Consider the following 22,672-nt stretch of genomic DNA (forward strand, 5'->3'; position numbering starts at 1 on the left):
AGAATCCAGAGTTTCAAGAAGATTGGGGATACTTAATTTTTCGCCCCCCCAAAAAAAACGTAAGGGGTAACACTGTCGTTTTTTTTTCTGGTCGAAACTTTGATTTTCGATATCTCAGCTCTGGAAGGGTCTAGAGCCTCCATTTTTGCACTCAGGTCTAAGTCTCATGGCCCTCTATCAGAATCCAGAGTTTCAAGAAGATTGGGGATACTTAATTTTTCGCCCCCCCAAAAAAAACGTAAGGGGTAACACTGTCGTTTTTTTTTCTGGTCGAAACTTAGATTTTCGATATCTCAGCTCTGGAAGGGTCTAGAGCCTCCATTTTTGCACTCAGGTCTAAGTCTCATGGCCCTCTATCAGAATCCAGAGTTTCAAGAAGATTGGAGAAACGTTTTTTTTCGCACCAAAAAAAAAACCAAAAACGAAAGGGGTAACACTTTGTTTTTTTTTTTGGTCAAAATTTTGAGTATCTCGAATCTTCTTGAAACTCTGGATTCTGATAGAGGGCTCCCCTGAAAGCCTACTTTAAGACATTTAGGGGGAGCTCTAACACTGTCCCTTTTTCTGTCGCATATATTTTGATTTTCTGTACATTAAGGTTCCTGAAATAAATGATGATATTAAAAATGTGTCAGTGTTTATTCCCTCAATTGTATTTCCGAACATCTGTCTCCACTAATAAATGCAATGGGCGTGGTTCAGCGAAGTCTGTAGCGGGAGAGTGGGGAGGGGACGGAGCCGAGCGGTGAACAAGTGAGTCAAGTTCAAATGACAAACACCTGTCTGTGCTTTCAGTAAAATTTCAATCTTGGTGTGAGGAGACCACATATAAGCGGGCCGTGCTGACAGTAGTGTGTGAGAGAGACACTGGGAGCTCGTGCACGTATCCTGAGAGAAAATGACTTCTGAAAGCTGTATCCAGCGGAAAGAGTGGGTCTATAAACTGTAGCCTATCCCGTTGAAGCTGTTTTCAGCGAGAAGAGGATTACTACATCTGTATCCAGAAAGCTGTGTCCAGCGGAAAGAGTAACCTATTAATTATCATCTGTTTCTGTTGCCTTTTTGATATTTTTAGTTAATGTTATTTGAGCGCGACCAGGCGCTGTAAAAGAGCCTTGTAAATAAAAGTGCACGAGTTCCAGCATTTGCCGACCCTGTGTCTCCTTCCATCACCCACACACAACGAACCTGTTTTGCATCACACTATTGTTTTAAATGCCCGAACATGCACCAAAAAGCGTTAAAGTCAGTCAGGGAGGATCGGAAAATAGGGCTCCCCCGAAAGCCACTTTGTAATTCGAACCCTGATTTATGCATTATAAATATCTCAGTATTTCAGCTCTGGAAGGGTCTAGAGCCTCCATTTTGGCACTCAGGTCTAAGTCTCATGGCCCTCTATCAGAATCCAGAGTTTCAAGAAGATTGGAGAAACTTTTTTTTTCGCACCAAAAAAAAAACGAAAGGGGGAACACTGTCGTTTTTTGGGGGGGGGGGGGGGTCAAAATTTTGAGTATCTCCGATCTTCTTGAAACTCTGGATTCTGATAGAGGGCCATGAGACTTAGACCTGAGTGCCAAAATGGAGGCTCTAGACCCTTCCAGAGCTGAGATATTGAGATCCCACGTAGCATTTATGCCAGTGTTCGAATTACGGGGGAGCTAAGATGAGCTCTGTTCCCCTATAAAGGACCTGGGCTCCCCTGAAAGCCTATTTTAAGACATTTAGGGGGAGCTCTAACACTGTCCCTTTTTTGTGTCGCATATATTTTGATTTTCTGTACATTAAGGTTCCTGAAATAAATGATGATATTAAAAATGTGTCAGTGTTTATTCCCTCAATTGTATTTCCGAACATCTGTCTCCACTAATAAATGCAATGGGCGTGGTTCAGCGAAGTCTGTAGCGGGAGAGTGGGGAGGGGACGGAGCCGAGCGGTGAACAAGTGAGTCAAGTTCAAATGACAAACACCTGTCTGTGCTTTCAGTAAAATTTCAATCTTTGTGTGAGGAGACCGCATATAAGCGGGCTGTGCTGACATTAGTGTGTGAGAGAGAGACTGGGAGCTCGTGCACGTATCCTGAGAGAAAGTGACTTCTGAAAGCTGTATCCAGCGGAAAGAGTGGGTCTATAAACTGTAGCCTATCCAGTGAAGCTGTTTTCAGTGAGAAGAGGATTACTACATCTGTATCCATAAAGCTGTGTCCAGCGGAAAGAGTAACCTATTAATTATCATCTGTTTCTGTTGCCTTTTTGATATTTTTAGTTAATGTTATTTGAGCGCGACCAGGCGCTGTAAAAGAGCCTTGTAAATAAAAGTGCACGAGTTCCAGCATTTGCCGACCCTGTCTCCTTCCATCACCCACACACAACGAACCTGTTTTGCATCACACTATTGTTTTAAATGCCCGAACATGCACCAAAAAACGTTAAAGTCAGTCAGGGAGGATCGGAAAAAAGGGGTCCCCCGAAAGCCACTTTGTAATTCGAACCCTGATTTATGCATTATAAATATCTCGATATCTCAGCTCTGGAAGGGTCTAGAGCCTCCATTTTTGCACTCAGGTCTAAGTCTCATGGTCCTCTATCAGAATCCAGAGTTTTGAGAAGATTGGGGAAACTTAATTTTTCGCCCAAAAAAAAAAAAACGTAAGGGGTAACACTGTCGTTTTTTTTTCTGGTCAAAATTTTGAGTTTCGATATCTCAGCTCTGGAAGGGTCTAGAGCCTCCATTTTTGCACTCAGGTCTAAGTCTCATGGCTCTCTATCAGAATCCAGAGTTTCAAGAAGATTGGGGATACTTAATTTTTCGCCCCCCCAAAAAAAACGTAAGGGGTAACACTGTCGTTTTTTTTTCTGGTCGAAACTTTGATTTTCGATATCTCAGCTCTGGAAGGGTCTAGAGCCTCCATTTTTGCACTCAGGTCTAAGTCTCATGGCCCTCTATCAGAATCCAGAGTTTCAAGAAGATTGGGGATACTTAATTTTTCGCCCCCCCAAAAAAACGTAAGGGGTAACACTGTCGTTTTTTTTTCTGGTCGAAACTTTGATTTTCGATATCTCAGCTCTGGAAGGGTCTAGAGCCTCCATTTTTGCACTCAGGTCTAAGTCTCATGGCCCTCTATCAGAATCCAGAGTTTCAAGAAGATTGGGGATACTTAATTTTTCGCCTCCCCAAAAAAAACGTAAGGGGTAACACTGTCGTTTTTTTTTTCTGGTCGAAATTTTGATTTTCGATATCTCAGCTCTGGAAGGGTCTAGAGCCTCCATTTTTGCACTCAGGTCTAAGTCTCATGGTCCTCTATCAGAATCCAGAGTTTTGAGAAGATTGGGGAAACTTAATTTTTCGCCCAAAAAAAAAAAAAAAACGTAAGGGGTAACACTGTCGTTTTTTTTTCTGGTCAAAATTTTGAGTTTCGATATCTCAGCTCTGGAAGGGTCTAGAGCCTCCATTTTTGCACTCAGGTCTACGTCTCATGGCTCTCTATCAGAATCCAGAGTTTCAAGAAGATTGGGGATACTTAATTTTTCGCCCCCCCCCCAAAAAAACGTAAGGGGTAACACTGTCGTTTTTTTTTCTGGTCGAAACTTTGATTTTCGATATCTCAGCTCTGGAAGGGTCTAGAGCCTCCATTTTTGCACTCAGGTCTAAGTCTCATGGCCCTCTATCAGAATCCAGAGTTTCAAGAAGATTGGGGATACTTAATTTTTCGCCCCCCCCCAAAAAAACGTAAGGGGTAACACTGTCGTTTTTTTTTTCTGGTCGAAACTTTGATTTTCGATATCTCAGCTCTGGAAGGGTCTAGAGCCTCCATTTTTGCACTCAGGTCTACGTCTCATGGCTCTCTATCAGAATCCAGAGTTTCAAGAAGATTGGGGATACTTAATTTTTCGCCCCCCACAAAAAAACGTAAGGGGTAACACTGTCGTTTTTTTTTTCTGGTCGAAACTTTGATTTTCGATATCTCAGCTCTGGAAGGGTCTAGAGCCTCCATTTTTGCACCCAGGTCTAAGTCTCATGGCCCTCTATCAGAATCCAGAGTTTCAAGAAGATTGGGGATACTTAATTTTTCGCCCCCCCAAAAAAAACGTAAGGGGTAACACTGTCGTTTTTTTTTCTGGTCGAAACTTTGATTTTCGATATCTCAGCTCTGGAAGGGTCTAGAGCCTCCATTTTTGCACCCAGGTCTAAGTCTCATGGCCCTCTATCAGAATCCAGAGTTTCAAGAAGATTGGGGATACTTAATTTTTCGCCCCCCCAAAAAAAACGTAAGGGGTAACACTGTCGTTTTTTTTTCTGGTCGAAACTTTGATTTTCGATATCTCAGCTCTGGAAGGGTCTAGAGCCTCCATTTTTGCACTCAGGTCTAAGTCTCATGGCCTCTATCAGAATCCAGAGTTTCAAGAAGATTGGGGATACTTAATTTTTCGCCTCCCCAAAAAAAACGTAAGGGGTAACACTGTCGTTTTTTTTTCTGGTCTAAACTTTGATTTTCGATATCTCAGCTCTGGAAGGGTCTAGAGCCTCCATTTTTGCACTCAGGTCTAAGTCTCATGGTCCTCTATCAGAATCCAGAGTTTTGAGAAGATTGGGGAAACTTAATTTTTCGCCCAAAAAAAAAAACGTAAGGGGTAACACTGTCGTTTTTTTCTGGTCGAAACTTTGATTTTCGATATCTCAGCTCTGGAAGGGTCTAGAGCCTCCATTTTTGAACTCAGGTCTAAGTCTCATGGCCCTCTATCAGAATCCAGAGTTTCAAGAAGATTGGGGATACTTAATTTTTCGCCTCCCCAAAAAAAACGTAAGGGGTAACACTGTCGTTTTTTTTTCTGGTCTAAACTTTGATTTTCGATATCTCAGCTCTGGAAGGGTCTAGAGCCTCCATTTTTGCACTCAGGTCTAAGTCTCATGGCCCTCTATCAGAATCCAGAGTTTCAAGAAGATTGGGGATACTTAATTTTTCGCCCCCCAAAAAAAACGTAAGGGGTAACACTGTCGTTTTTTTTTCTGGTCGAAACTTTGATTTTCGATATCTCAGCTCTGGAAGGGTCTAGAGCCTCCATTTTTGCACTCAGGTCTAAGTCTCATGGCCCTCTATCAGAATCCAGAGTTTCAAGAAGATTGGGGATACTTAATTTTTCGCCTCCCCAAAAAAAACGTAAGGGGTAACACTGTCGTTTTTTTTTCTGGTCTAAACTTTGATTTTCGATATCTCAGCTCTGGAAGGGTCTAGAGCCTCCATCTTTGCACTCAGGTCTAAGTCTCATGGTCCTCTATCAGAATCCAGAGTTTTGAGAAGATTGGGGAAACTTAATTTTTCGCACAAAAAAAAACGTAAGGGGTAACACTGTCGTTTTTTTTTCTGGTCAAAATTTTGAGTTCCGATATCTCAGCTCTGGAAGGGTCTAGAGCCTCCATTTTTGCACTCAGGTCTAAGTCTCATGGCTCTCTATCAGAATCCAGAGTTTCAAGAAGATTGGGGATACTTAATTTTTCGCCCCCCCAAAAAAAACGTAAGGGGTAACACTGTCGTTTTTTTTTCTGGTCGAAACTTTGATTTTCGATATCTCAGCTCTGGAAGGGTCTAGAGCCTCCATTTTTGCACTCAGGTCTAAGTCTCATGGCCCTCTATCAGAATCCAGAGTTTCAAGAAGATTGGGGATACTTAATTTTTCGCCCCCCCCAAAAAAACGTAAGGGGTAACACTGTCGTTTTTTTTTCTGGTCGAAACTTTGATTTTCGATATCTCAGCTCTGGAAGGGTCTAAAGCCTCCATTTTTGCACTCAGGTCTAAGTCTCATGGCCCTCTATCAGAATCCAGAGTTTTGAAAAGATTGGGGAAACTTAATTTTTCGCCCAAAAAAAAAAAACGTAAGGGGTAACACTGTCGTTTTTTTTTCTGGTCGAAATTTTGATTTTCGATATCTCAGCTCTGGAAGGGTCTAAAGCCTCCATTTTTGCACTCAGGTCTAAGTCTCATGGCCCTCTATCAGAATCCAGAGTTTCAAGAAGATTGGGGATACTTAATTTTTCGCCTCCCCAAAAAAAACGTAAGGGGTAACACTGTCGTTTTTTTTTCTGGTCGAAATTTTGAGTTTCGATATCTCAGCTCTGGAAGGGTCTAGAGCCTCCATTTTTGCACTCAGGTCTAAGTCTCATGGCTCTCTATCAGAATCCAGAGTTTCAAGAAGGTTGGGGATACTTAATTTTTCGCCCCCCAAAAAAAACCTAAGGGGTAACACTGTCGTTTTTTTTTTCTGGTCGAAACTTTGATTTTCGATATCTCAGCTCTGGAAGGGTCTAAAGCCTCCATTTTTGCACTCAGGTCTAAGTCTCATGGCCCTCTATCAGAATCCAGAGTTTTGAAAAGATTGGGGAAACTTAATTTTTCGCCCCAAAAAAAAAACGTAAGGGGTAACACTGTCGTTTTTTTTTCTGGCCGAAATTTTGAGTTTCGATATCTCAGCTCTGGAAGGGTCTAGAACCTCAATTTTTGCACTCAGGTCTAAGTCTCATGGTCCTCGATCAGAATCCAGAGTTTTGAGAAGATTGGGGAAACTTAATTTTTCGCCCAAAAAAAAAACGTAAGGGGTAACACTGTCGTTTTTTTTTCTGGTCAAAATTTTGAGTTTCGATATCTCAGCTCTGGAAGGGTCTAGAGCCTCCATTTTTGCACTCAGGTCTAAGTCTCATGGCTCTCTATCAGAATCCAGAGTTTCAAGAAGATTGGGGATACTTAATTTTTCGCCCCCCCAAAAAAAAACGTAAGGGGTAATACTGTCGTTTTTTTTTCTGGTCGAAACTTTGATTTTCGATATCTCAGCTCTGGAAGGGTCTAGAGCCTCCATTTTTGCACTCAGGTCTAAGTCTCATGGCCCTCTATCAGAATCCAGAGTTTCAAGAAGATTGGGGATACTTAATTTTTCGCCCCCCCCAAAAAAACGTAAGGGGTAACACTGTCGTTTTTTTTTCTGGTCGAAACTTTGATTTTCGATATCTCAGCTCTGGAAGGGTCTAGAGCCTCCATTTTTGCACTCAGGTCTAAGTCTCATGGCCCTCTATCAGAATCCAGAGTTTCAAGAAGATTGGGGATACTTAATTTTTCGCCTCCCCAAAAAAAACGTAAGGGGTAACACTGTCGTTTTTTTTTCTGGTCGAAATTTTGATTTTCGATATCTCAGCTCTGGAAGGGTCTAGAGCCTCCATTTTTGCACTCAGGTCTAAGTCTCATGGCCCTCTATCAGAATCCAGAGTTTCAAGAAGATTGGGGATACTTAATTTTTCGCCTCCCCAAAAAAACGTAAGGGGTAACACTGTCGTTTTTTTTTCTGGTCGAAATTTTGAGTTTCGATATCTCAGCTCTGGAAGGGTCTAGAGCCTCCATTTTTGCACTCAGGTCTAAGTCTCATGGCTCTCTATCAGAATCCAGAGTTTCAAGAAGATTGGGGATACTTAATTTTTCGCCCCCCAAAAAAAAACGTAAGGGGTAACACTGTCGTTTTTTTTTCTGGTCGAAACTTTGATTTTCGATATCTCAGCTCTGGAAGGGTCTAGAGCCTCCATTTTTGCACTCAGGTCTAAGTCTCATGGCCCTCTATCAGAATCCAGAGTTTCAAGAAGATTGGGGATACTTAATTTTTCGCCCCCCCAAAAAAACGTAAGGGGTAACACTGTCGTTTTTTTTTTCTGGTCGAAACTTTGATTTTCGATATCTCAGCTCTGGAAGGGTCTAGAGCCTCCATTTTTGCACTCAGGTCTAAGTCTCATGGCCCTCTATCAGAATCCAGAGTTTCAAGAAGATTGGGGATACTTAATTTTTCGCCTCCCCAAAAAAAACGTAAGGGGTAACACTGTCGTTTTTTTTTCTGGTCGAAATTTTGATTTTCGATATCTCAGCTCTGGAAGGGTCTAGAGCCTCCATTTTTGCACTCAGGTCTAAGTCTCATGGTCCTCTATCAGAATCCAGAGTTTTGAGAAGATTGGGGAAACTTAATTTTTCGCCCCAAAAAAAAAAAAACGTAAGGGGTAACACTGTCGTTTTTTTTTCTGGTCAAAATTTTGAGTTTCGATATCTCAGCTCTGGAAGGGTCTAGAGCCTCCATTTTTGCACTCAGGTCTACGTCTCATGGCTCTCTATCAGAATCCAGAGTTTCAAGAAGATTGGGGATACTTAATTTTTCGCCCCCCCAAAAAAAACGTAAGGGGTAACACTGTCGTTTTTTTTCTGGTCGAAACTTTGATTTTCGATATCTCAGCTCTGGAAGGGTCTAGAGCCTCCATTTTTGCACTCAGGTCTAAGTCTCATGGCCCTCTATCAGAATCCAGAGTTTCAAGAAGATTGAGGATACTTAATTTTTCGCCCCCCCAAAAAAAACGTAAGGGGTAACACTGTCGTTTTTTTTTCTGGTCGAAACTTTGATTTTTCGATATCTCAGCTCTGGAAGGGTCTAGAGCCTCTATTTTTGCACTCAGGTCTAAGTCTCATGGCCCTCTATCAGAATCCAGAGTTTCAAGAAGATTGGGGATACTTAATTTTTCGCCTCCCCAAAAAAAACGTAAGGGGTAACACTGTCGTTTTTTTTTCTGGTCTAAACTTTGATTGTCGATATCTCAGCTCTGGAAGGGTCTAGAGCCTCCATTTTTGCACTCAGGTCTAAGTCTCATGGTCCTCTATCAGAATCCAGAGTTTTGAGAAGATTGGGGAAACTTAATTTTTCGCCTCCCCAAAAAAAACGTAAGGGGTAACACTGTCGTTTTTTTTTTCTGGTCGAAACTTTGATTTTCGATATCTCAGCTCTGGAAGGGTCTAGAGCCTCCATTTTTGCACTCAGGTCTAAGTCTCATGGCCCTCTATCAGAATCCAGAGTTTCAAGAAGATTGGGGATACTTAATTTTTCGCCTCCCCAAAAAAAACGTAAGGGGTAACACTGTCGTTTTTTTTTCTGGTCGAAATTTTGATTTTCGATATCTCAGCTCTGGAAGGGTCTAGAGCCTCCATTTTTGCACTCAGGTCTAAGTCTCATGGTCCTCTATCAGAATCCAGAGTTTTGAGAAGATTGGGGAAACTTAATTTTTCGCCCAAAAAAAAAAAAAACGTAAGGGGTAACACTGTCGTTTTTTTTTCTGGTCAAAATTTTGAGTTTCGATATCTCAGCTCTGGAAGGGTCTAGAGCCTCCATTTTTGCACTCAGGTCTACGTCTCATGGCTCTCTATCAGAATCCAGAGTTTCAAGAAGATTGGGGATACTTAATTTTTCGCCCCCCCAAAAAAAACGTAAGGGGTAACACTGTCGTTTTTTTTTCTGGTCGAAACTTTGATTTTTCGATATCTCAGCTCTGGAAGGGTCTAGAGCCTCTATTTTTGCACTCAGGTCTAAGTCTCATGGCCCTCTATCAGAATCCAGAGTTTCAAGAAGATTGGGGATACTTAATTTTTCGCCTCCCCAAAAAAAACGTAAGGGGTAACACTGTCGTTTTTTTTTCTGGTCTAAACTTTGATTTTCGATATCTCAGCTCTGGAAGGGTCTAGAGCCTCCATTTTTGCACTCAGGTCTAAGTCTCATGGTCCTCTATCAGAATCCAGAGTTTTGAGAAGATTGGGGAAACTTAATTTTTCGCCTCCCCAAAAAAAACGTAAGGGGTAACACTGTCGTTTTTTTTTCTGGTCTAAACTTTGATTTTCGATATCTCAGCTCTGGAAGGGTCTAGAGCCTCCATTTTTGCACTCAGGTCTAAGTCTCATGGTCCTCTGTCAGAATCCAGAGTTTTGAGAAGATTGGGGAAACTTAATTTTTCGCCCAAAAAAAAAAAAAAAAAACGTAAGGGGTAACACTGTCGTTTTTTTTTCTGGTCAAAATTTTGAGTTTCGATATCTCAGCTCTGGAAGGGTCTAGAGCCTCCATTTTTGCACTCAGGTCTAAGTCTCATGGCTCTCTATCAGAATCCAGAGTTTCAAGAAGATTGGGGATACTTAATTTTTCGCCCCCCCAAAAAAAACGTAAGGGGTAACACTGTCGTTTTTTTTCTGGTCGAAACTTTGATTTTCGATATCTCAGCTCTGGAAGGGTCTAGAGCCTCCATTTTTGCACTCAGGTCTAAGTCTCATGGCCCTCTATCAGAATCCAGAGTTTCAAGAAGATTGGGGATACTTAATTTTTCGCCTCCCCAAAAAAAACGTAAGGGGTAACACTGTCGTTTTTTTTTCTGGTCAAAATTTTGAGTTTCGATATCTCAGCTCTGGAAGGGTCTAGAGCCTCCATTTTTGCACTCAGGTCTACGTCTCATGGCTCTCTATCAGAATCCAGAGTTTCAAGAAGATTGGGGATACTTAATTTTTCGCCCCCCCAAAAAAAACGTAAGGGGTAACACTGTCGTTTTTTTTTCTGGTCGAAACTTTGATTTTTCGATATCTCAGCTCTGGAAGGGTCTAGAGCCTCTATTTTTGCACTCAGGTCTAAGTCTCATGGCCCTCTATCAGAATCCAGAGTTTCAAGAAGATTGGGGATACTTAATTTTTCGCCTCCCCAAAAAAAACGTAAGGGGTAACACTGTCGTTTTTTTTTCTGGTCTAAACTTTGATTTTCGATATCTCAGCTCTGGAAGGGTCTAGAGCCTCCATTTTTGCACTCAGGTCTAAGTCTCATGGTCCTCTATCAGAATCCAGAGTTTTGAGAAGATTGGGGAAACTTAATTTTTCGCCTCCCCAAAAAAAACGTAAGGGGTAACACTGTCGTTTTTTTTTCTGGTCTAAACTTTGATTTTCGATATCTCAGCTCTGGAAGGGTCTAGAGCCTCCATTTTTGCACTCAGGTCTAAGTCTCATGGTCCTCTGTCAGAATCCAGAGTTTTGAGAAGATTGGGGAAACTTAATTTTTCGCCCAAAAAAAAAAAAAAAAAACGTAAGGGGTAACACTGTCGTTTTTTTTTCTGGTCAAAATTTTGAGTTTCGATATCTCAGCTCTGGAAGGGTCTAGAGCCTCCATTTTTGCACTCAGGTCTAAGTCTCATGGCTCTCTATCAGAATCCAGAGTTTCAAGAAGATTGGGGATACTTAATTTTTCGCCCCCCCAAAAAAAACGTAAGGGGTAACACTGTCGTTTTTTTTCTGGTCGAAACTTTGATTTTCGATATCTCAGCTCTGGAAGGGTCTAGAGCCTCCATTTTTGCACTCAGGTCTAAGTCTCATGGCCCTCTATCAGAATCCAGAGTTTCAAGAAGATTGGGGATACTTAATTTTTCGCCTCCCCAAAAAAAACGTAAGGGGTAACACTGTCGTTTTTTTTTCTGGTCTAAACTTTGATTTTCAATATCTCAGCTCTGGAAGGGTCTAGAGCCTCCATTTTTGCACTCAGGTCTAAGTCTCATGGCCCTCTATCAGAATCCAGAGTTTCAAGAAGATTGGGGATACTTAATTTTTCGCCCCACCAAAAAAAACGTAAGGGGTAACACTGTCGTTTTTTTTTCTGGTCGAAACTTTGATTTTCGATATCTCAGCTCTGGAAGGGTCTAGAGCCTCCATTTTTGCACTCAGGTCTAAGTCTCATGACCCTCTATCAGAATCCAGAGTTTCAAGAAGATTGGGGATACTTAATTTTTCGCCTCCCCAAAAAAAACGTAAGGGGTAACACTGTCGTTTTTTTTTTCTGGTCTAAACTTTGATTTTCGATATATCAGCTCTGGAAGGGTCTAGAGCCTCCATCTTTGCACTCAGGTCTAAGTCTCATGGTCCTCTATCAGAATCCAGAGTTTTGAGAAGATTGGGGAAACTTAATTTTTCGCACAAAAAAAAAAACGTAAGGGGTAACACTGTCGTTTTTTTTTCTGGTCAAAATTTTGAGTTTCGATATCTCAGTTCTGGATGGGTCTAGAGCCTCCATTTTTGCACTCAGGTCTAAGTCTCATGGCTCTCTATCAGAATCCAGAGTTTCAAGAAGATTGGGGATACTTCATTTTTCGCCCCCCCAAAAAAAACGTAAGGGGTAACACTGTCGTTTTTTTTTTCTGGTCGAAACTTTGATTTTCGATATCTCAGCTCTGGAAGGGTCTAGAGCCTCCATTTTTGCACTCAGGTCTAAGTCTCATGGCCCTCTATCAGAATCCAGAGTTTCAAGAAGATTGGGGATACTTCATTTTTCGCCCCCCCAAAAAAAACGTAAGGGGTAACACTGTCGTTTTTTTTTCTGGTCGAAACTTTGATTTTCGATATCTCAGCTCTGGAAGGGTCTAAAGCCTCCATTTTTGCACTCAGGTCTAAGTCTCATGGCCCTCTATCAGAATCCAGAGTTTTGAAAAGATTGGGGAAACTTAATTTTTCGCCCAAAAAAAAAAAACGTAAGGGGTAACACTGTCGTTTTTTTTTTCTGGTCGAAATTTTGAGTTTCGATATCTCAGCTCTGGAAGGGTCTAGAGCCTCCATTTTTGCACTCAGGTCTAAGTCTCATGGCCCTCTATCAGAATCCAGAGTTTCAAGAAGATTGAGGATACTTAATTTTTCGCCCCCCCAAAAAAAACGTAAGGGGTAACACTGTCGTTTTTTTTTCTGGTCGAAACTTTGATTTTTCGATATCTCAGCTCTGGAAGGGTCTAGAGCCTCTATTTTTGCACTCAGGTCTAAGTCTCATGGCCCTCTATCAGAATCCAGAGTTTCAAGAAGATTGGGGATACTTAATTTTTCGCCTCCCCAAAAAAAACGTAAGGGGTAACACTGTCGTTTTTTTTTCTGGTCTAAACTTTGATTTTCGATATCTCAGCTCTGGAAGGGTCTAGAGCCTCCATTTTTGCACTCAGGTCTAAGTCTCATGGTCCTCTATCAGAATCCAGAGTTTTGAGAAGATTGGGGAAACTTAATTTTTCGCCTCCCCAAAAAAAACGTAAGGGGTAACACTGTCGTTTTTTTTTCTGGTCTAAACTTTGATTTTCGATATCTCAGCTCTGGAAGGGTCTAGAGCCTCCATTTTTGCACTCAGGTCTAAGTCTCATGGTCCTCTGTCAGAATCCAGAGTTTTGAGAAGATTGGGGAAACTTAATTTTTCGCCCAAAAAAAAAAAAAAAAAACGTAAGGGGTAACACTGTCGTTTTTTTTTCTGGTCAAAATTTTGAGTTTCGATATCTCAGCTCTGGAAGGGTCTAGAGCCTCCATTTTTGCACTCAGGTCTAAGTCTCATGGCTCTCTATCAGAATCCAGAGTTTCAAGAAGATTGGGGATACTTAATTTTTCGCCCCCCCAAAAAAAACGTAAGGGGTAACACTGTCGTTTTTTTTCTGGTCGAAACTTTGATTTTCGATATCTCAGCTCTGGAAGGGTCTAGAGCCTCCATTTTTGCACTCAGGTCTAAGTCTCATGGCCCTCTATCAGAATCCAGAGTTTCAAGAAGATTGGGGATACTTAATTTTTCGCCTCCCCAAAAAAAACGTAAGGGGTAACACTGTCGTTTTTTTTTCTGGTCTAAACTTTGATTTTCAATATCTCAGCTCTGGAAGGGTCTAGAGCCTCCATTTTTGCACTCAGGTCTAAGTCTCATGGCCCTCTATCAGAATCCAGAGTTTCAAGAAGATTGGGGATACTTAATTTTTCGCCCCACCAAAAAAAACGTAAGGGGTAACACTGTCGTTTTTTTTTCTGGTCGAAACTTTGATTTTCGATATCTCAGCTCTGGAAGGGTCTAGAGCCTCCATTTTTGCACTCAGGTCTAAGTCTCATGACCCTCTATCAGAATCCAGAGTTTCAAGAAGATTGGGGATACTTAATTTTTCGCCTCCCCAAAAAAAACGTAAGGGGTAACACTGTCGTTTTTTTTTTCTGGTCTAAACTTTGATTTTCGATATATCAGCTCTGGAAGGGTCTAGAGCCTCCATCTTTGCACTCAGGTCTAAGTCTCATGGTCCTCTATCAGAATCCAGAGTTTTGAGAAGATTGGGGAAACTTAATTTTTCGCACAAAAAAAAAAACGTAAGGGGTAACACTGTCGTTTTTTTTTCTGGTCTAAACTTTGATTTTCGATATCTCAGCTCTGGAAGGGTCTAGAGCCTCCATTTTTGCACTCAGGTCTAAGTCTCATGGTCCTCTATCAGAATCCAGAGTTTTGAGAAGATTGGGGAAACTTAATTTTTCGCCTCCCCAAAAAAAACGTAAGGGGTAACACTGTCGTTTTTTTTTCTGGTCTAAACTTTGATTTTCGATATCTCAGCTCTGGAAGGGTCTAGAGCCTCCATTTTTGCACTCAGGTCTAAGTCTCATGGTCCTCTGTCAGAATCCAGAGTTTCAAGAAGATTGGGGATACTTAATTTTTCGCCCCCCCCAAAAAAACGTAAGGGGTAACACTGTCGTTTTTTTTCTGGTCGAAACTTTGATTTTCGATATCTCAGCTCTGGAAGGGTCTAGAGCCTCCATTTTTGCACTCAGGTCTAAGTCTCATGGCCCTCTATCAGAATCCAGAGTTTCAAGAAGATTGGGGATACTTAATTTTTCGCCTCCCCAAAAAAAACGTAAGGGGTAACACTGTCGTTTTTTTTTCTGGTCTAAACTTTGATTTTCGATATCTCAGCTCTGGAAGGGTCTAGAGCCTCCATTTTTGCACTCAGGTCTAAGTCTCATGGCCCTCTATCAGAATCCAGAGTTTCAAGAAGATTGGGGATACTTAATTTTTCGCCCCACCAAAAAAAACGTAAGGGGTAACACTGTCGTTTTTTTTTCTGGTCGAAACTTTGATTTTCGATATCTCAGCTCTGGAAGGGTCTAGAGCCTCCATTTTTGCACTCAGGTCTAAGTCTCATGGCCCTCTATCAGAATCCAGAGTTTCAAGAAGATTGGGGATACTTAATTTTTCGCCTCCCCAAAAAAAACGTAAGGGGTAACACTGTCGTTTTTTTTTCTGGTCTAAACTTTGATTTTCGATATCTCAGCTCTGGAAGGGTCTAGAGCCTCCATCTTTGCACTCAGGTCTAAGTCTCATGGTCCTCTATCAGAATCCAGAGTTTTGAGAAGATTGGGGAAACTTAATTTTTCGCACAAAAAAAAAAATCGTAAGGGGTAACACGGTCGTTTTTTTTTCAGGTCAAAATTTTGAGTTTCGATATCTCAGCTCTGGAAGGGTCTAGAGCCTCCATTTTTGCACTCAGGTATAAGTCTCATGGCTCTCTATCAGAATCCAGAGTTTCAAGAAGATTGGGGATACTTCATTTTTCGCCCCCCCAAAAAAAACGTAAGGGGTAACACTGTCGTTTTTTTTTTCTGGTCGAAACTTTGATTTTCGATATCTCAGCTCTGGAAGGGTCTAGAGCCTCCATTTTTGCACTCAGGTCTAAGTCTCATGGCCCTCTATCAGAATCCAGAGTTTCAAGAAGATTGGGGATACTTAATTTTTCACCCCCCCAAAAAAAACGTAAGGGGTAACACTGTCGTTTTTTTTTCTGGTCGAAACTTTGATTTTCGATATCTCAGCTCTGGAAGGGTCTAAAGCCTCCATTTTTGCACTCAGGTCTAAGTCTCATGGCCCTCTATCAGAATCCAGAGTTTTGAAAAGATTGGGGAAACTTAATTTTTCGCCCAAAAAAAAAAACCGTAAGGGGTAACACTGTCGGTTTTTTTTTCTGGTCGAAATTTTGATTTTCGATATCTCAGCTCTGGAAGGGTCTAGAGCCTCCATTTTTGCACTCAGGTCTAAGTCTCATGGCCCTCTATCAGAATCCAGAGTTTCAAGAAGATTGGGGATACTTAATTTTTCGCCTCCCCAAAAAAAACGTAAGGGGTAACACTGTCGTTTTTTTTTCTGGTCGAAATTTTGAGTTTCGATATCTCAGCTCTGGAAGGGTCTAGAGCCTACATTTTTGCACTCAGGTCTAAGTCTCATGGCTCTCTATCAGAATCCAGAATTTCAAGAAGGTTGGGGATACTTAATTTTTCGCCCCCCCAAAAAAAACCTAAGGGGTAACACTGTCGTTTTTTTTTTCTGGTCGAAACTTTGATTTTCGATATCTCAGCTCTGGAAGGGTCTAAAGCCTCCATTTTTGCACTCAGGTCTAAGTCTCATGGCCCTCTATCAGAATCCAGAGTTTTGAAAAGATTGGGGAAACTTAATTTTTCGCCCAAAAAAAAAAACGTAAGGGGTAACACTGTCGTTTTTTTTTCTGGCCGAAATTTTGAGTTTCGATATCTCAGCTCTGGAAGGGTCTAGAACCTCAATTTTTGCACTCAGGTCTAAGTCTCATGGTCCTCTATCAAAATCCAGAGTTTTGAGAAGATTGGGGAAACTTAATTTTTCGCCCAAAAAAAAAAAACGTAAGGGGTAACACTGTCGTTTTTTTTTTCTGGTCAAAATTTTGAGTTTCGATATCTCAGCTCTGGAAGGGTCTAGAGCCTCCATTTTTGCACTCAGGTCTGAGTCTCATGGCTCTCTATCAGAATCCAGAGTTTCAAGAAGATTGGGGATACTTAATTTTTCGCCCCCCCAAAAAAAACGTAAGGGGTAGCACTGTCGTTTTTTTTTCTGGTCGAAACTTTGATTTTCGATATCTCAGCTCTGGAAGGGTCTAGAGCCTCCATTTTTGCACTCAGGTCTAAGTCTCATGGCCCTCTATCAGAATCCAGAGTTTCAAGAAGATTGGGGATACTTAATTTTTCGCCTCCCCAAAAAAAACGTAAGGGGTAACACTGTCGTTTTTTTTTCTGGTCGAAATTTTGATTTTCGATATCTCAGCTCTGGAAGGGTCTAGAGCCTCCATTTTTGCACTCAGGTAATAATAATAATAATAATAATTCATCACATTTATATAGCGCCTTTCTGGACACTCAAAGCGCTTCACATAGAGAGGGGAATCTCCTCAACCACCACCAATGTGCAGCATCCACCTGGATGATGCGACGGCTGCCATATTGCGCCAGAACGCTCACCACACACCAGCTTACTGGTGGAGAGGAGACAGTGATGAAGCCAATTGGTAATATGGGGATGATTAGGAGGCCATGATGGACAGAGGCCACTGGGCAAATTTGGCCAGGATGCCGGGGTTACACCCCTACTCTTTCGAAAGACATCCTGGGATTTTTAATGACCACAGAGAGTCAGGACCTCGGTTTAACGTCTCATCCGAAGGACGGTGCTCTTTGACAGTATAGTATCCCCATTACTATACTGGGGCATTAGGACCCACACAGACCACAGGGTGAGCACCCCCTGCTGGCCTCACTAACACCTCTTCCAGCAGCAACCTGGCTTTCTCAGAAGGTCTCCCATCCAGGTACTAACCAGGCTCAGCCCTGCTTAGCTTCAGTGGGCAACCAGTCTTGGGCTACAGGGTGATATGGCTGCTGACTAAGGTCTAAGTCTCATGGCCCTCTACCAGAATCCAGAGTTTCAAGAAGATTGGGGATACTTAATTTTTCGCCTCCCCAAAAAAAACGTAAGGGGTAACACTGTCGTTTTTTTTTCTGGTCGAAATTTTGAGTTTCGATATCTCAGCTCTGGAAGGGTCTAGAGCCTCCATTTTTGCACTCAGGTCTAAGTCTCATGGCTCTCTATCAGAATCCAGAGTTTCAAGAAGATTGGGGATACTTAATTTTTCGCCCCCCCAAAAAAAACGTAAGGGGTAACACTGTCGTTTTTTTTTCTGGTCGAAACTTTGATTTTCGATATCTCAGCTCTGGAAGGGTCTAGAGCCTCCATTTTTGCACTCAGGTCTAAGTCTCATGGCCCTCTATCATAATCCAGAGTTTCAAGAAGATTGGGGATACTTAATTTTTCGCCCCCCCCAAAAAAAACGTAAGGGGTAACACTGTCGTTTTTTTTTCTGGTCGAAACTTTGATTTTCGATATCTCAGCTCTGGAAGGGTCTAGAGCCTCCATTTTTGCACTCAGGTCTAAGTCTCATGGCCCTCTATCAGAATCCAGAGTTTCAAGAAGATTGGGGATACTTAATTTTTCGCCCCCCCAAAAAAAACGTAAGGGGTAACACTGTCGTTTTTTTTTCTGGTCGAAACTTTGATTTTCGATATCTCAGCTCTGGAAGGGTCTAAAGCCTCCATTTTTGCACTCAGGTCTAAGTCTCATGGCCCTCTATCAGAATCCAGAGTTTTGAAAAGATTGGGGAAACTTAATTTTTCGCCCCCCCCCAAAAAAAAACGTAAGGGGTAACACTGTCGTTTTTTTTTCTGGTCGAAACTTTGATTTTCGATATCTCAGCTCTGGAAGGGTCTAGAGCCTCCATTTTTGCACTAAGGTCTAAGTCTCATGGCCCTCTATCAGAATCCAGAGTTTCAAGAAGATTGGGGATACTTAATTTTTCGCCCCCCCAAAAAAAACGTAAGGGGTAACACTGTCGTTTTTTTTTCTGGTCGAAACTTTGATTTTCGATATCTCAGCTCTGGAAGGGTCTAAAGCCTCCATTTTTGCACTCAGGTCTAAGTCTCATGGCCCTCTATCAGAATCCAGAGTTTTGAAAAGATTGGGGAAACTTAATTTTTCGCCCAAAAAAAAAAAAACCTAAGGGGTAACACTGTCGTTTTTTTTTCTGGTCGAAATTTTGATTTTCGATATCTCAGCTCTGGAAGGGTCTAGAGCCTCCATTTTTGCACTCAGGTCTAAGTCTCATGGCCCTCTATCAGAATCCAGAGTTTCAAGAAGATTGGGGATACTTAATTTTTCGCCTCCCCAAAAAAAACGTAAGGGGTAACACTGTCGTTTTTTTTTCTGGTCGAAATTTTGAGTTTCGATATCTCAGCTCTGGAAGGGTCTAGAGCCTCCATTTTTGCACTCAGGTCTAAGTCTCATGGCTCTCTATCAGAATCCAGAGTTTCAAGAAGGTTGGGGATACTTAATTTTTCGCCCCCCAAAAAAAACCTAAGGGGTAACACTGTCGTTTTTTTTTTCTGGTCGAAACTTTGATTTTCGATATCTCAGCTCTGGAAGGGTCTAAAGCCTCCATTTTTGCACTCAGGTCTAAGTCTCATGGCCCTCTATCAGAATCCAGAGTTTTGAAAAGATTGGGGAAACTTAATTTTTCGCCCCAAAAAAAAAACGTAAGGGGTAACACTGTCGTTTTTTTTTCTGGCCGAAATTTTGAGTTTCGATATCTCAGCTCTGGAAGGGTCTAGAACCTCAATTTTTGCACTCAGGTCTAAGTCTCATGGCTCTCTATCAGAATCCAGAGTTTCAAGAAGATTGGGGATACTTCATTTTTCGCCCCCCCAAAAAAAACGTAAGGGGTAACACTGTCGTTTTTTTTTTCTGGTCGAAACTTTGATTTTCGATATCTCAGCTCTGGAAGGGTCTAGAGCCTCCATTTTTGCACTCAGGTCTAAGTCTTATGGCCCTCTATCAGAATCTAGAGTTTCAAGAAGATTGGGGATACTTAATTTTTCGCCCCCCCAAAAAAAACGTAAGGGGTAACACTGTCGTTTTTTTTTCTGGTCGAAACTTTGATTTTCGATATCTCAGGTCTGGAAGGGTCTAAAGCCTCCATTTTTGCACTCAGGTCTAAGTCTCATGGCCCTCTATCAGAATCCAGAGTTTTGAAAAGATTGGGGAAACTTAATTTTTCGCCCAAAAAAAAAAACCGTAAGGGGTAACACTGTCGTTTTTTTTTTCTGGTCGAAATTTTGATTTTCGATATCTCAGCTCTGGAAGGGTCTAGAGCCTCCATTTTTGCACTCAGGTCTAAGTCTCATGGCCCTCTATCAGAATCCAGAGTTTCAAGAAGATTGGGGATACTTAATTTTTCGCCTCCCCAAAAAAAACGTAAGGGGTAACACTGTCGTTTTTTTTTCTGGTCGAAATTTTGAGTTTCGATATCTCAGCTCTGGAAGGGTCTAGAGCCTCCATTTTTGCACTCAGGTCTAAGTCTCATGGCTCTCTATCAGAATCCAGAATTTCAAGAAGGTTGGGGATACTTAATTTTTCGCCCCCCAAAAAAAACCTAAGGGGTAACACTGTCGTTTTTTTTTTTCTGGTCGAAACTTTGATTTTCGATATCTCAGCTCTGGAAGGGTCTAAAGCCTCCATTTTTGCACTCAGGTCTAAGTCTCATGGCCCTCTATCAGAATCCAGAGTTTTGAAAAGATTGGGGAAACTTAATTTTTCGCCCAAAAAAAAAAAACGTAAGGGGTAACACTGTCGTTTTTTTTTCTGGCCGAAAATTTGAGTTTCGATATCTCAGCTCTGGAAGGGTCTAGAACCTCAATTTTTGCACTCAGGTCTAAGTCTCATGGTCCTCTATCAAAATCCAGAGTTTTGAGAAGATTGGGGAAACTTAATTTTTCGCCCAAAAAAAAAAAACGTAAGGGGTAACACTGTCGTTTTTTTTTTCTGGTCAAAATTTTGAGTTTCGATATCTCAGCTCTGGAAGGGTCTAGAGCCTCCATTTTTGCACTCAGGTCTAAGTCTCATGGCTCTCTATCAGAATCCAGAGTTTCAAGAAGATTGGGGATACTTAATTTTTCGCCCCCCCCAAAAAAAATGTAAGGGGTAACACTGTCGTTTTTTTTTCTGGTCGAAACTTTGATTTTCGATATCTCAGCTCTGGAAGGGTCTAGAGCCTCCATTTTTGCACTCAGGTCTAAGTCTCATGGCCCTCTATCAGAATCCAGAGTTTCAAGAAGATTGGGGATACTTAATTTTTCGCCCCCCCCAAAAAAACGTAAGGGGTAGCACTGTCGTTTTTTTTTCTGGTCGAAACTTTGATTTTCGATATCTCAGCTCTGGAAGGGTCTAGAGCCTCCATTTTTGCACTCAGGTCTAAGTCTCATGGCCCTCTATCAGAATCCAGAGTTTTGAAAAGATTGGGGAAACTTAATTTTTCGCCCAAAAAAAAAAACCGTAAGGGGTATAACACTGTCGTTTTTTTTTTCTGGTCGAAATTTTGATTTTTGATATCTCAGCTCTGGAAGGGTCTAGAGCCTCCATTTTTGCACTCAGGTCTAAGTCTCATGGCCCTCTATCAGAATCCAGAGTTTCAAGAAGATTGGGGATACTTAATTTTTCGCCTCCCCAAAAAAAACGTAAGGGGTAACACTGTCGTTTTTTTTTCTGGTCGAAATTTTGAGTTTCGATATCTCAGCTCTGGAAGGGTCTAGAGCCTCCATTTTTGCACTCAGGTCTAAGTCTCATGGCTCTCTATCAGAATCCAGAATTTCAAGAAGGTTGGGGATACTTAATTTTTCGCCCCCCAAAAAAAACCTAAGGGGTAACACTGTCGTTTTTTTTTTTCTGGTCGAAACTTTGATTTTCGATATCTCAGCTCTGGAAGGGTCTAAAGCCTCCATTTTTGCACTCAGGTCTAAGTCTCATGGCCCTCTATCAGAATCCAGAGTTTTGAAAAGATTGGGGAAACTTAATTTTTCGCCCAAAAAAAAAAAACGTAAGGGGTAACACTGTCGTTTTTTTTTCTGGCCGAAAATTTGAGTTTCGATATCTCAGCTCTGGAAGGGTCTAGAACCTCAATTTTTGCACTCAGGTCTAAGTCTCATGGTCCTCTATCAAAATCCAGAGTTTTGAGAAGATTGGGGAAACTTAATTTTTCGCCCAAAAAAAAAAAACGTAAGGGGTAACACTGTCGTTTTTTTTTCTGGTCAAAATTTTGAGTTTCGATATCTCAGCTCTGGAAGGGTCTAGAGCCTCCATTTTTGCACTCAGGTCTAAGTCTCATGGCTCTCTATCAGAATCCAGAGTTTCAAGAAGATTGGGGATACTTAATTTTTCGCCCCCCCCAAAAAAATGTAAGGGGTAACACTGTCGTTTTTTTTTCTGGTCGAAACTTTGATTTTCGATATCTCAGCTCTGGAAGGGTCTAGAGCCTCCATTTTTGCACTCAGGTCTAAGTCTCATGGCCCTCTATCAGAATCCAGAGTTTCAAGAAGATTGGGGATACTTAATTTTTCGCCCCCCCCAAAAAAACGTAAGGGGTAGCACTGTCGTTTTTTTTTCTGGTCGAAACTTTGATTTTCGATATCTCAGCTCTGGAAGGGTCTAGAGCCTCCATTTTTGCACTCAGGTCTAAGTCTCATGGCCCTCTATCAGAATCCAGAGTTTCAAGAAGATTGGGGATACTTAATTTTTCGCCTCCCCAAAAAAAACGTAAGGGGTAACACTGTCGTTTTTTTTTCTGGTCGAAATTTTGATTTTCGATATCTCAGCTCTGGAAGGGTCTAGAGCCTCCATTTTTGCACTCAGGTCTAAGTCTCATGGCCCTCTATCAGAATCCAGAGTTTCAAGAAGATTGGGGATACTTAATTTTTCGCCTCCCCAAAAAAAACGTAAGGGGTAACACTGTCGTTTTTTTTTCTGGTCGAAATTTTGAGTTTCGATATCTCAGCTCTGGAAGGGTCTAGAGCCTCCATTTTTGCACTCAGGTCTAAGTCTCATGGCTCTCTATCAGAATCCAGAGTTTCAAGAAGATTGGGGATACTTAATTTTTCGCCCCCCCAAAAAAAACGTAAGGGGTAACACTGTCGTTTTTTTTTCTGGTCGAAACTTTGATTTTCGATATCTCAGCTCTGGAATGGTCTAGAGCCTCCATTTTTGCACTCAGGTCTAAGTCTCATGGCCCTCTATCAGAATCCAGAGTTTCAAGAAGATTGGGGATACTTAATTTTTCGCCCCCCCAAAAAAACGTAAGGGGTAACACTGTCGTTTTTTTTTCTGGTCGAAACTTTGATTTTCGATATCTCAGCTCTGGAAGGGTCTAG

The sequence above is a fragment of the Pimephales promelas genome, chromosome 17, assembly GCF_988280905.1.
Source record: "Pimephales promelas chromosome 17, fPimPro1.hap1.1, whole genome shotgun sequence".
NCBI classification, from domain to species: domain Eukaryota; kingdom Metazoa; phylum Chordata; class Actinopteri; order Cypriniformes; family Leuciscidae; genus Pimephales; species Pimephales promelas.